The sequence below is a fragment of the Topomyia yanbarensis genome, chromosome 3 (assembly GCF_030247195.1).
Source record: "Topomyia yanbarensis strain Yona2022 chromosome 3, ASM3024719v1, whole genome shotgun sequence".
In the NCBI taxonomy this organism is placed as follows: Eukaryota; Metazoa; Arthropoda; class Insecta; order Diptera; family Culicidae; genus Topomyia; species Topomyia yanbarensis.
Genome location: NC_080672.1, coordinates 20,828,073 through 20,837,450, shown reverse-complemented (window position 1 = coordinate 20,837,450; position 9,378 = coordinate 20,828,073).

Genomic DNA, 9,378 nt, shown 5'->3' with positions numbered 1-9,378 from the left:
CAACTTTGCCTCGAACATCGAACCCAAGCGAACGATGTACAAACCCTCGTTCAAACATCCGTGTACGTACACCGGGTACGCACACGAGAACGATTTGCACAAGGCGAAAAGAGTCAACGCTAGCGATGATGAAAGTGAGAGAAAACTGGTACCACGAACCTTGTGTACGCACACCGTGTACGTACATGGAAGTCAGTTGTTCAGGCGAACATGCGCACGTGTTTACATACGAAATAGCGTGTTCGAGTTCGTACACAAAATGTGGGTTTAATATGAGCACAGAACCAGAGCGAACATTAAGTACGGTGTTCGTTTGGGAAGGGGCGCAAAACTTAGACTCCGCCAAGGGCGCCAGAAGACCACGCTACGGCCCTGTAAACACTAAAAAAATACCATATAATGGGGAAGAATCTGGACTATGAGCAAGAGGGAATCATGGGCTTCTTGTTTGCTCGGGGTACCAATCATAACATAAGCAAGTACACTTCCAGGTTGCTTAATATTGGGACGCTAGTCTGTAGTTTTCATGTGCGCACGCACATCTTCTACCATTGCACACATCAGAGAGTACAGAGTTTGTCAACCACTTCCAGGTTCTCTGCTGAACGTTACTTTTGTTAATCTTTTTCAAGGCATTCGCACTACATGAAAAGGTGTTACGATCGAAGTTTTGTTAAACAAGAATGTGTGTGAAATTTAATTAGAATAAAATATAGAAAAAAAATATTCAGCCAAGCTTCCGGTCTGAATTGCCAATTCTTTTGATAAATTCCTGTCATTCGATACTATGCTGCCAACTCGTCCAATTTGTTTGCCGCATAGCGACAGTCTGGCTTCTAAAGATTTCGCTTAACGATGAGTCCAACTCTGACATGTTGGGAGGGTTCCTTGGATAACAGCTGCACGTTATATGTGGCAAATCACTAAATCACATTTTTTCCGTAATGGCAACGGGCGAGTGGACAGATTTGTAGTGTAGTAATTTGCGATGTATGAACTGGCCCCATACCATATTTCATATGCACATCGAAACTAACCGTTTCGACAGCCTCTTTCTCTACTAGCAACTGTAGACTTTGTCTTGCAATAGTCGATAGTGAGTCAAAATTTATTTTAAAAGACACAAACGCCTCTTTCACAGCTCTGCGATCAACTCCAATGATGTGGAATCATAGAAGCATGTGAGATCTCTTAATGAAAATTCCGGTCATATGCACACCAGATTTCCATACCGCACCTTCGAGCGTTATATTAAATAATAAATTAGGAATAATATTCCCTTCAATAATTTCTTATCTAAAACAAAGGCATTCAGTGTGATTTAAGCAAACACACATACTTCTTCTGTTGACCTTTTGCAATCCAACCTTTCGAGTAACGGGAAATTGGTTGTATTCAAAGCACGACTTCATGTTGTCACTACTACAAAAACCTCTTTAAAACTTTCTCACTAATCATGCAAATACATTGATTGATTATAGAAATCATTATATTGAATAAATTGAACGTTAAAAATTGAAAATTTGAGGCAAACAAGTAAAAAAAGATTTTGTGGATGACAGTGTAATTTAGTTAAATGAATTTTCAATTACATGCAACTTAAATTTTTTTTTACTAAGTCAAAGAAAGTATTGGTAAGTTGCAAGCTGGTAGTACTTCACTGCACCTATGAAATTCTGTTGTGCACTGACTGAAAATAGTAATTATTAGCAAAAAATCTTAACCCGTTAAATGGTGCTGTTTGACATTTTTGAGAAATAATTGAAAAAATCTGTACCTTTCGAATGTTCAACAAACGATGAGTGCTCCCATTATTTTTAAACTAACATGCCACAAATATACAAACCACAAGACAAAAGGACATCTGAATTGAACTGACCGAAAGCCACCAAACAAACGCACTGAGGAAGACTACGAAGAAAGTAAACTAAACTGAAGTTGCTATCGGACAATACTCAAAAAGCAGCAACATCAAGAAAAAGAATTCTCCGTGTGCACCGAAAAATTGTATGCTAAATTCAATAACCCAAACGCAATTAGTCATTGTAAATGTAAAAGATCAACGGCTCTGTTAAACTCTGAGCCGTTGTTGAATAAGCGTATTAAGAAAAAAAAAAAAACAAATACCTTGAATTTTAATTTCAAAATCCTGCGTTAGACATTTGTGTTCTTTCTTTTTTTCTATAACTCTGATGTCTGCATGTACTTAACGCTGATTTACTATACTTTTTGCTCGTTTGTTTTGTGAAATTTTCGTGACTGTTGTCTTCGCTTGGTGGTTTAACAAATCAATCTATTTTTTTGGGTTTAAAATCGAACTTCCTGAGTTAATATTTCATTACCTTAGTTTATCATCTGGGGACACGTTTTTCGCGTAAATTAACAAAATTGTGATAGTCTTTTGACACTTTAGATTTTATAGTTTATTTTCTGAGAAATACGGCTAATTAAACCAGTTCATTCTCAACAATTTTTGGCTACGCCACTGATTATTAGTAACACAACACTCACTTTGATCGTGTTCTCATTTATAATCTAGAACTTTATTTCTACAAAAGAGTGAGCAAAAAAAATTAAACAAATTTCCATTCAAATCAGTTACTGTAATGACCTACCCTGTTTCGAAACATTTTGGTTAATAAATTCACTGGACAAAAAGGGTATCAAAAATTTTAATTAGATTATAGATAACAACTTTTCTCTATAAAGTTAGGAAATCCGTCAGCCATAAAATACTATACTATCTGATCATAATTCAGAATCTGTCATAAATTTGCTGCCGAATTACGGCCCTCGAAACGGCCGACCACTGCACACCGTGTCCGAAAGGAAGTGAAGACAGATAGCACAGCCCCCCGAGTAAAGCTTTCGTTTTTCACCTTGTCCGAAATAAATTTATGCAAATCTTGCACCCACCCGTTCCCATACATCATATCAAGCGGAGAACCGGCAAAGATCAAAAATCCATTCCGCGTCAAGGTAACAGGCAGCGAAAAATTAATAAAATTTAAACAAAACTATCAACAGCTTGTTTACAAAATGCCCACCTTTTCGGAAGCAAGGTTCGTTATTTTCCGCTAAGATCAAATCGGGTTCGTTCCCTGTTCCCGAAGGTATGCCGAAAAGCAGAGAGAATGGGAAAAAACAGGGGGACGAAAGCTGTCAAACGAACATTTAAATTCTGCTGGCCCGTTCATGAGAGCCTATTTTACCCGGTGTTCTTTTCATTATCATTATTTTTATTACCTCAGCAACCCGGCAAGCATTCGTCATGGCCTTCTGCACCCTACCAGTACCAGTGCCGGCCGGTGGTGGCAGCGAAGGAACGTTCCGAGGAAGTTCATAAACAAACTGCACTGCAAGCCGAGGAGATAAGTACTTCACCGATTCAATTTGAATAACAAATAAGGAATAACGAATCCAGAGTGTAAAGAAATTATATGCATTATTGTAATGAGGGCGCGAGATCCTTTTTCGGGGTGCTATAAAGTCCCGCTTCGCACCCGTGTCGCGTTGAACCGATCTTATCACGTTACTTTCAGGTTAATCGGGATGGCTGTGCAGCGCCTTCGGAAAATTAAATTAACAATGTACTAACTTAAGGAATTTGATAGGAAAGTCCAAGGGGTTTCCAACAGCATTGATTACATGTCACTCCCGAAAAAAATTACCTAGATTACTTCATGGTTATAAAGATTACTACTTCGAAAAACGATTATTAATGAATTACTCGATTACTGTAAAATTCCTCGATTACTCTGGATTACTTCGAAGCAAAGCGAGTTCCTGTTGGAATTACTTTGGATTATTCAATTATTTTAAGCTGAAACTGTTCATGCTTAGCAACTTTATCGCTATTTTATTAGATGCAGTCTAGCTGTGTTGGATTATTCTCACTGCAAGAATCCCAATGCATGTGAACCGACAAAAAATTCAAAACGACGATTCAGATAAATAGAAAGATTTCTTGTTCTTTTTTATCATTTCACATATTTTTTATAATATTAAAAATAGCAAGCGGCATGTGTCTTCCTTAGTGTTCATCTCTTAGGCCCCTTTTGTACATTTTTCTTGTAAAATACATTTATGAATATCTTGTAAATTTTAACACGCTAAGGCAACTTTCAGATGATGGAGAGGTCTCCGTAATAGGATTCAAAGCCATCGATCTGCAAGGTACTTTAGATAGTTTGTCTGCTTGGACTTATCAACCGGGTATAAGGTTTTCATGAATAAAACAAAGCTAGTCGTATTTTCAATAAAACGTGATTCAGAACGAGTACAGACTATCGCTCAAGTCTCCACAGTAAAATATATTGTCATCAGGTTCGACTCTAAAACCACATTAGAAATCTGAAATAGAAGTGGCAACATAGGATCAATTTTGCAAATTTTTACAATTCAATACCCAGAATATGGTGGGGTGCTCTGACTCATGAATACTCGTTGAGTCTCCTGACTTCGGCACATTCAATCAAAATTTCACCACTTTCCACCGACTGCTTCAGTTTATGTCTCAGAATTGGCCGTTATTTAGGATATCCTTGGGATCGTTGAAACCCTTCCTGTAGACCATTATTTCATCGTTACGGATAGTATAAGTTGTATAGAGTTCCGTTCGATGGAGCGTGGAAAGCACTCTTCGTATTTTCTGGGGAAAACACGGAAACTCCTGAGTGTTTTATCTTAGAAGTCATACCAGATTACCTTAGTTTGGGGCCCTTCCAATTGCTCCATTACGGGTAATGAGAAGGCGCAAACTCTAGCATTAGAAGGTAATTTTTATGAAAGATCAATTCACTTCAACGAATTTCACAATATATTTTTCACTTCAAGGGACACTCGAAAGAAGGCAAAGCTCGTGGAGCAGCAGAGACTTAGGAAGGTGGTAATATTGTTTAACCCTAAAAGTGTCCACGAACGCCTGCTTTAAGGGGATAGATATGGGTTGTAATTTAATTCGGGTGATGTCCATGTCAAATCATTATATGTTGGATGCGCATTCCCGGTATATTGGGCTTGTGGAGATCGGTTTATGAACTTGTGGCTAGGGATTATAACGACATAGAACATGTTGTCTGGTCATGAGACAAGTATTGTGGCGCCAGATCTCAGATAAACAATTTCTTTTGGGTTCTGGATGTGCTGGCGATGAATATCCAAACATAAGTTAGTTCTTCTCTTTTTTCTATCGTTCTCTGATCTCTACTACAAGACTAGCAGAAAATCTATTGCTACACTATTAAAAACCGAATGCAAATAATGGACTGGTAGCCGGGCTCCTAAAAAAAGACCAGCCGAGTTGTTTTCCGTGTGCCATAATGGTGCAAGTTTGTGTTCGTCTTGTTTCTGTCATCGTTGTCCGCTATCTCTTTGTTTTCCCTAATATGCTCTCTACTACTAAATTCCCCGAATGCCGCTGTTATGAATGGCCCCGTTGTGAATGTCTTTCCAAAGAATACTTTGCACGCCTACCAAATGCCGAAAAGTGTTTCTCCTAGTTTTAATTGTTAAATCAAAGTATCTTTCTTGTTAAAATGCTAGGATGTATTCAATTGTTTATGAATTTTTTTTAAATAAAATCAGGTATCTTAGGGCCTAAGAAATTCAATTAACACTTTATGTATATTACCGATATTCCTAGCTTTAGAATGACCATTGTATTAGCTGAAACGCACTAGATTTAAAAATATTGAATTGTAAAACAATAAAATTGTTGGCACTGACTTTTTAACGTAAACGTGCCATTTGAATAGAGCTTGAGCTTGTGCGACCACCCCTGGCTGCTACTCTGTTATCAATCGGGACTAGCTGAAGTTGCACAGGGAATCAGTAGATAATTATGCTTGGGATTAGCGAAAAATTAGTTCAATGTGCAACTCCTGGTAATCCTAAAATGTTTCTGATCAATAACGACGCCGGCCAGGCCCGAACGTAGATTGCGGAAGGAAATGAAAGGAATTGTTAGTCCGATACTTGCTTTTGCTAGAGGCCGTATACACTACTTCGCACTCCACAAGTATCACGCGAGGAGGATATTTTTGTTAGTAGAGTATAGAAGTTGGATATACTTCTTCTTTACCGACGCCAGAGAGGTGATTCCACTACCTGGACTAGATATCGATCCACCAATTTCATGGACCGAGGACCAACGGCTTTACTTCCCATCCGAAGTAAAACGTGACCTTAGATTTTTTCACCTCAGAAAAATCTCAACGACCTCGGCTGGAATTGCACCCAGGCCAACTGGAATGAGTGGCGGTCACGCTTACCACTCAACCACCGGCGCCGTCATAAACGTGCCAGTTGAATAGAGCACTCAAACAAACACTTCATATGCGTCAGGGGACATTATTTAATATGCTACCGATTGTGCTCATTGTTCCCAAATGTATTGTCAAAAGTTGTAATTATCTAGAAAAAAATTAATAATAGCTTGAAAATCTAAATACACCGTATTGTTTCGTACACATCGTGGTAACATTCTGAACCTTTAAATAAATCAGAATTTTTGATGAATGCAAGAGCAAATAGTAGATTCAATATGTTGTCCCCTAATGCGACATTTCAGCACTGTATTTGTTACTTTCAAAACACCATGGAGTTATTGGGGACGAGTTGTTAAAAGCAGCATGAGGTGTGCAAACCTTTTCCTCTGTAGTTTCAATAAGTCTAGTAAGGATCGAAATCGACAGATTAAATTTTTTCCTAGAACTTTATTGGAATAGGTAAATAGATAAAAAAAATGGCCGAATTGTTGTGTGTAAAAATGAGAATAATGAGAATTAGTGGGTAAAACATTTTAAAGTAAGTAATTTTTATGTGACAATAGCCCCTTTCCGCCAAAAATTAAATATGATACGAAATTGCAAAACACAACGGGGAATGCATGTCAGAATGACCCATTAACAATTTATTTAATGCAAAATATGTTAAGTAGGCACAATCCTGTATTTGATCACATTGTAATATGATCCAGTTTATCATTAAACCCTTTCTGCAGACGATATTTATAAACTATAACATTTCTACAATTCCCCGAGAAATGATATAGCCAACGGGCGTAGTCTGCTAAACAGAACACGAGAGAGTACCATGTAGGTAGCATTGAGGATCATTATTCTTCAATAGTCATTACGCTCGAGTTTGTGGCCCAATTATTTGGATATACTCTGAATTGCAGGTTCAGACTGAAATTGAAGTAGGGGAGAGTGGACTAAGACACTGTGGGTAAGATGGACAACTTCCGTTTCTTACAAACTGGAAAAAAAGTTAAGATATACTGAAACTATATAATTTTTAGAGGATATCATATGATTCTGGTAGATAATGCTATTATCTAATACGAAATTTATCAGATATTTAAGCAAAACAATACTGGTGTCATTTTGGGTGTGACAGACACAGTAGGGTAGGGAAAGATGGGCATATTTATTGGGTGAAACACAGCGGAATGCTGTTAAATTGTACACCCTTTGGCTATTTTTTACTATCGCAACGTTGTGATGTACCGACAGAAAACAAAATTTATTAGTCGAGAAGCTTCTCACTCTACCCTTGTCCTAATTTCATCTTTTCCAACGCCATATATCCATCTTACCCATGCCAGGTGTCCAACTTATCCATAGCACTTTTGAAATGACGATTTTGTGCTTCATTTTCACAACCACTTTAAACATCTTTCAGTTTGAAATTTTATTAGCATCAGTTACTATGTTGATGGAATATGATCTAAAATTACGGTTTGTGAGAACTGCATCATGAGTCGAATTTGCTATTTAACCATAAGCTGTTCGTATTAGGTACAGTTTCCCTAAGTCGCAAGTAAAAGGTATTGTGAAATTTGTATGTGGAATACCAAAAAAATATTTAAAAAATGAAAGTGTGAAAATAAAAATAGAATTGGTATTGTAGTAATGCATTACTTTACTATTACTTTATGATTAATTGATTACATTGTATTTATGGTTGATTACACGAATTATTTTAAGAATACAGACAATTACCATGCTTATTTTTGATTACCAATGTAATGGACGGATTACCGAATTATTTCGAAAATCGAAGTAATTCTTGATTAAGTGTCACTATTTTGGCTTGTTGGAAACCCCTTGGGAAAGTCAACGGTTCAGGAAAGGGTGTAGAAGGGCGTCTAGAATGGTCATATTACCTGAATAGAGGTTACATAAATATCGTTTTTATTCGAATGTCTGGTTATGATGAACTTTTTGAAATGAATAAATTAAATGGGTTTGTCAGCTTACTGATGCCCAATCAAACCCTTTTTGATACGTTTGACCACCTCCATCGGAACCGGAAGGCCCGGGTAAGTAGCCAAGTTCCTGAATTCAATTGAAATCCCGATCAGAAATACATAACAGGATAATTTCAAAACTATATCTCACATTGTTACTTGTTATAAATTTCTGTTATTTTAACTTCTAACGAGACATAATTTATAACACAATCTGTTACAAAAATTTTGTTCTGTTATAATCTTGTTATTTCATTCTGATCGGGATATTTCACTAAGTTATTATGCTCATTGATCGATACTGACTTTTTTGGATTCTAGTAAACGAGCGCTCCTCAAGATCACAATAGATCGGATGACTTTTGATTGCCCCAGAGAGCACGTTTTCCAGAGTAGCGGATTAAAGCTATGGAAAATGACTGCTAATTCTGAGGAATGGTGCGGTAGAAATTTTAGATTTTGTTCTTTTCAATCATTTAAACTGTCACGGGGGGTTGGCGTCCAACGGGGAAAACATATCAAAATGGTGAGTTAAATGAAAGCGTAAATGTAATAAACCTCCCAGAGGCAGGATTAGAACCTGCAACCCTTGGGACTATTCATATGTAATTAGTTCAGCCATCTCAAACACCAGTTCAAATAATTAGTAAAAACATCTTCGAGATGAATTGAAACGACTAAATATAACATTTTGTATATAGATTATTAGATATTACCAGGAAATTAAAGTATCCTCCCTCTCCCCCACCTATATCTCGCAATTCCACTACGGGTGGAAGAATGTGGAAACTAGTACCACAATGATAACAAGATCATGTAATATGTATTCAAATGGGTGGGAAATTACTTGGATTTGCGGGTCCACTTCGCTATTGACCAATCTAAGTAGTTCTAACCATACCTATGCCGAATTATGCATAAAACATTAACCTTCAGTAATCCGTAAAGAGAATCGGTTTTCTTAAGATCGTTTCATATATTCTATATCCTAACATCTTAGTGCTCCTAATGAAAAAGCAACTATGAGGATGTTAAATTGCGGTGCTATTTGAATTTTATACAGATCTGTTGGAACGGAAATATTATAGTATTGGTAATTAGTATTAGTAATATTGATTTATATA